Raw genomic sequence first — 6,783 nt, 5'->3', positions numbered from 1 at the left:
TCTTTGTCTTTTTTATGATTATTTGTCAAAATCTCCTAAGCTTTCAAGACATATTGATATGCTTCATCCACACTTTCCAATTTCACAAAACTTGTCTCATCTTGAATCCTAGATCCTAATCCATTGATGTACCTTAAAAAATTTTCAATATCATCATCCACATGTCCAGAGCTGATGTTCAGTCTATAGAATTCCTCACTATACTCCTTCATAGTTATGTCTCTTTGTCTTAAATTTTGCATCTTTCTCAACAAGCTAACTTGGTAATCAATAGGAAGGAACTTGTTCTTCACCTTGTTCACCATTTTCACCCAAGTCATGATCTTCACCTTTCCTATCCTTTTTCTATTAGTTTCCAAATGCTCCCACCATAGTGAGGCATGACCCTTTAAGCTAGTAACTACAATTTTCATCTTCCTATTATCAAGAGTGCTTTCATACTCAAAGAACTTCTCTATATTAGAGATCTAATCCAAACATTGGTATCCAATTTCCCATCATAAATAAAAAATTCTACAATAGGATTTAAATTTTCCCTAGACAATACTCTCAAGAATCTTGCCTCATCTTGATCTTCTTCCGGTTCTAGATTAGAATTTGTTGTTGCTACTTCATCATCAATTACATCATCAAGATGCACTCCTCTTCTCTAGGCTATTTCTACATCATCTAATTTGGCTTCAATTCATCTCAATGTATCCAATATGAAATTTTTAGTATTTCCTCTACCTCAAACCATCTTTATAATCAAGTTCCTGCAAGATTGTAACCCTTCGCAAGTTATAAGTGAAATCCTTAAATCTGCAACCCCATAACCAAATCAACTCATAGTTTTACATGATCTAATCTCCACAAGGACAAACCTCAATCTCTAATACCACTTGACATAGGGAGAATGATGGATAACTAGGGCCAAAGGAACACCCAACTACCAAAGTCACTTGCAATAGTAAACACAAAGAACAACAACCAAAGGAGATAGAAGAGAATTTTTTTATAAATTCATCAAATCATCAATATAAATGCCCAACTATAAGGCCATCTAGATTATGACCAACCTTACAATTCAAATTTTGATCTTCAATGATGATATTCACATTCTTACTACTTCTACTCTTCCTTATCTTTTCAAATCATGCCTAAGACTCTATCCAAGACCCCTTTAAATACATACACAGCCACAAGTTGGCATGTTACAATTTACAAATTAAATAAACCCTTACATTAAAAGAAAAGCAAGCCACAAATCAGATCTCAACAAATATTAAATTCAAAATTAAATACACAAGGTTGGCCCAAACTGGAACTAGACACAGATAGTTTGACCAAAGAAGGACCAAGGAAAAACTAGCACTTGGCAATGCTTAGCACATACATGAGCTCAACATCAACAAGAATTTGATACCAACAAGAACTCTAAAACCATAGAGAACTTGACACCAACAGGCAGTCGACAGCAACTAAGGAATCAACACCAACTATGAGCTCAACAACAACAAAGAGCTCAACACTAACTAGGAGCTCAACAACAACAAAGAACTCAACAAAAACAAAGAAATAGGGAAACCATGCAAGATAACAATGAAACCCAAGATGCTCCTTCATCAAAACCAATTGTAGACTAACTAGTCTTCTTGGCACCTACAATAGCTTCATCAATAGGTCTTTATACCTCCTCCTATTTTCCATTAGGGTAATAATCCAAAGAAAAATCAATTGCCTACCCAACCTTCTCCAAATCCTAATAGCCAACCTAAGAAATGTAAATCTTTTTCTATGGATCCTAACTAATAGTCAACCTATGCCATTAATGTGATTAATGTACTTCCTACACCTACTCTACCTATACTCACTAAAATGTTAGTTGAAGAGAATGAGTCAATCAATACTAGTAAGCTAAACCCAACTCAAAAGTCCATCCAAAGTCCTTCCATTCCCTCTACTTGTAACATGACTTCATCTCCCTACCCATAAATAATTGTAAGATAAGTTGTACAATAGGCTGATGAATTTGCTACTGACCTCCTATACCAACTAAAACATACGAGTGTTAAATGCCTTTTCTTCAAGTCATTAAGGAAATTCCCATTTATAAAAAAGACATTATGAAATCCTTCCTTAAGAGGTAAGGGAAGAAAAAGGACCAACATACCATACATGTCCTAGGACAATTGTTAGATTTAATTCTTGGGAATCTTACCATCCCAAAAGATTTTGGCCTTGGCAGTCCTATAGTGGAGATAACGATAAAATATTCAAGATTAGTAATGCATTGTTAGATCTTGGTGCAACCATCAATGTCATGACCAAGGATCTCATGACCTAGCTAGGTAACCCTGAGATCAGAACCACACCTACTATCTTATAATTAGTTGATGGCTCCACTGTAAAGCCTGATGGCATGATTGAAGATCTCATAGTTACCCTAGATTCATGGGAGTATCCTTCTAATTTTATCATCTTGTCACCTAAATCTACCTTAAGAGGGTATCTAGTAATTCTAGGAAGACCTTGGTTGGCTACAAAAGATGTTTACATTGCTTGCAAGTCAAGTAAATTGACAATTTAGATGGACAAAATATTAAGAAGCTCTATTTCTATGCACCAAACCAACCTCAAATTAGGAGATGTGTTGTGGCCTAAATTGGGTGATTATGGAGAAGTGGATGTCAATAAGTTTCTAATCTAATGATGATTACAAGAGCACCATTCACTGAAAAAAAGGAGGAAGAGAAAGTGCATTGTAATGTACTGAAAAACCATTATCACATGGATGCTCCTCTATGTGGCCACAATCCCTATTTCTTACAAACTATTCTTCCATCACTCCAATACCCTTCAGCATTGGATTCTTTACATAAAATCCTCCATCATGAGGTGAATATGCCCTCTCTACTTGAAGTCTCTATGCTTGAGTTAATAATAGAAGTAGATATTGACAAGGGTAAAATATTGAATGTCAATAGTAAAATCGCTATTGAGGAAAATGAGTCTCTTGTGAAATTGATTAGTACCCATAATTTTTTTTTCTTGGGATTGTAGTGACATGAAAGTACTTTACCCAAATTTTTGCACCCATAGAATACTCATTAATAGTAAGTCAAAGCCATTTAGACAAACCCAAAGAAGTGTTGATCCTTCCTTAAGGGAAATAGTCGAGGGGTTACAAAAGTTACTTCATGTCAATTTTATTTGTTCAATGAATAAGGAGAGGGAGGGGGGGGGGGGGGGGGTTTGGGGGGAAAAATTAGTTATGTTTAGTTATCCTACGATCCCTTCAAACAATTTCAATACCAAAAAAACTTCATTAACACTCACTTGGTGTAGCTTGTATAAAACATTGCATTACAATATTACATAATTATAAAATAGTCAAACCAACATTAGATTACCACTATCTAACTCATTCAAGTACCCATTGAATACCATACTTATCAACTCTACCTTCATCATGCTTTCTTCAAATCCCTTTCATCAATCATATTGATATAGCATCATACTGAGTTATCAAAATGTCTAGCCAACTAAGACTTGACATCTATGACAACATAACAATTGATATGACTCTTTTACATATATTCATAGCATCATCAATTACATTATCAGTTGGGACCAAAAAATCCCCCTTTGGCATTGATGGCAACACGTAACATATGATTTTACATTACATAAGATAATTAAATGTATGCATTAACAACAATACAATTTTTCATCTCTTTATCTTTATCAAAAGATTCTTTGTAACTCAGTTTGTATCTTTAGCAACATTAGTCATCTTCAACATTTCTCCCCCTTAGGATATGATCTCCCTTAGTTCAATTTCATCTTCATGTTTCCTCCCCCTTTGCATAACATTCTTCTTATTCTCACTTTTAATAACTAATATTCTCCCTTTTTTCCTTGCTTCTCCTTACTTAATCTCTCCCCTTTTGATAATATTTAAGACTCTTCATAATATTCTCCTCCTTTACTAATTACTAATATTTGCATGTCCTCTTTGCTAATACTCTCCTCTTGTGTATTCTACTGATATTCTCCCCCTTTGACAGCAATACCAAAGGTCATATTAAGTTCCAATTTTTATAGAAAACCTTGTAGTTATCATTGTACCTTGCATGCACAAATTACACCAGTTTCATCACATTAATCTTCACAACTTCAAAAATGGTCCTAAAGTATGAACTCTTGCATCAACTCCACCAAGATATTTGTGTTCATCTACGAATTTATGCAACATGCATCTTCACCTAATGCATTTTGGATAGGAGCAGGACTGCCAACTTACCTCTAAAATACTTAAAAGCATCCTTAGAAAATGGCTTAGTAAATATGTCTACAATTTTCTCTTTAGACTTCATATATTCAAGCCTCACTTGTTTCTCTTGAACTTTCTCCGTCAAATAATGATACTTGATTGATATGTGCTTTATTTTTGCATGCATCACCAATTTTTTTGAAATATTTATTGAACTAGTGTTATCATAGTAAATAGTAACAGGTTTGGTTATCTCCTCTTGAATACCTTCCAACAAAACTTTCTTAATCCATACAACATTTATACAATTGATTTCAATAGGAACATATTCAATTTCAATAATAGATTGTGAAATATAACTTTGTTTCTTGCTTATCCATGTTACCAATCATTCTCCTAAAAAGAAAGCTTCTCCACTTGTGCTTTTTATATTATCCACATTACCAGCCCAATCAACATCAATGTAGACTTTCATAGTATTTAGTTCCTTTTGGATATTTGAATATCCTCTTCATAATAATCGTGTGTGCCTCTTTTGGATTTGGTGAAAACCTTGAAACTATACCAACAACATGTACAATATCTAGTGTACAATGCACAACATATTGTAGTTTTCCAATCATGAATTTTTATTGTGCTTAATTTACCTCTCCACAAATATCTCCTTTAATAATTTCACTCTAGTCACCATAGCTGTACCGAATAGCTTAGACTTATCCATTCTAAAAGTCTTCAAGATTTCCTTCACATATTTAGACTGAGTAACATTTATACCCTTCATTGTTTGATAAACTTGTAAATCCAATGAAATTTTTGATCTCACCAAACATAGACATCTCTAATTCTATACTAATTTGATCAACAAATGTCTTACATAGCATTTCATTTCCTCCAAATATAATATCATCCACAAATATTTTAGAAATTAACACCATACTTTCAATTTTACATTTCAAATATAGATTACTATTCTCACTTGTTCTAGTGAATCCAATCTTAATCAAATAAGAATGCAACCATTCATACCACACTCTCAATTTATTCCATACAATGCCTTGTTCAATTTGCAAACCATGTTCCTTTGATCAAGTTCAATAAATCCTTCTGGTTGTTCAATATAGACTTCCTCTTTAAGTATTCCATTTAGAAATGCAAATTTAACGTCTATTTGATAAACTTTTAACTTCTTGTAAGTAGCATAAGCCAACAATGTTCTTACTCCTTCTAGTCTTGCCACATGTGAAAAAGTCTCTCCACAATCTATTCCTTTTTCTTGAGAATAACATTTACAAACTAATATTTCCTTGTTTCTTATCACTTATCTATTTTCATTCAGCTTGTTCCTAAAAATTCATTTGGTTCCAATCACATTCTCGTCTATAGGTCTCAATACTAATGCCCATTTATTTTTGTTCTCAATATGATCAATCTCTTCATTCAAAGCATTTATCCAATCATTTTCATCTAATGCAGCCTTAATTGTTCTTGGTTTTGTTAGAAATAAACAATACTAAGAGGAGGGGGGGGCGAGGTGAATCAGTATTTTCAATCCTTTTACCCACAACTGAATTTTGTTAATTACTTTACCACATACATGAAAGAGAATACCAATAGTGCTAAAAATAATAATCAAACATACAAGAAGAGAACTCATAACACCATGTTTTGTTAACTAGGGGAACCCTGGCCAAGGGAAAACCCCGATGGGGATGAAACCCACAAGATGATTCACTATATAAAGGATCTGGTTAAGGATATTGACCCTATTAGGATCCTATGAAGCATGTATAGTGTCTCAATCCCTTGTTAGGAGATTAGGCCTTGTTAGAAGCCTCAACCCTATTAGGAGTTGGTAGATCATATACAAATGTGTGCAAGAAGAGCCTACTACCCTAACATGCAACTATACAATAAGATCTTCAAGAAATAAGTATACATACAATATTGAGATACTTGTTTTACTTCACAAATATTTTGATTGACAATTCTTCATACAAGAAAAACTATGCACATACTAGTCTGCATCATATCTAGCATAACAATGCTTCGCATAATATCACATTCACTTGTTACTCTCATTTCACAAGATCATATCAAGTTCACAATCACTGATTACACTTTTTTGCACTACTGTCTAACTTTGCAAATGAATTCCTTTACTTATTACAAAAATATTGGTAAATTCTTCCTTATTCAACTCACATAACATCCTTAGAGTTGGTTCATTAAGAAATGGTAATTCAAAACAATAAATTAAGTCATTTAACACATTCTGCTAATATGTTCTATTCTATGCTATATCATCACTGCATTACTAATTCCTTCATAACTTGGACTCGATTGATCATATAGACATACGCACTGGTATACATCATCAGTATGATGTCATGCATCCTTGGTTAACTGCACAAGAGAATATTCCAAGAGAATATTGTGCTATCATCAAATCGGTCATGTTGTTGTAATGTTGTTTGATACTTAGACATTTTTCCTTTACAAATGAACGTGACTAATCTACAAAAAAAATA

The sequence above is a fragment of the Cupressus sempervirens genome, chromosome 7 (genome assembly GCF_028749045.1).
Source record: "Cupressus sempervirens isolate cs-2001-9-10 chromosome 7, ASM2874904v1, whole genome shotgun sequence".
NCBI classification, from domain to species: domain Eukaryota; kingdom Viridiplantae; phylum Streptophyta; class Pinopsida; order Cupressales; family Cupressaceae; genus Cupressus; species Cupressus sempervirens.
The sequence above is the reverse complement of the archived record's forward strand: the minus strand, read 5'-3'. Positions refer to the sequence as shown.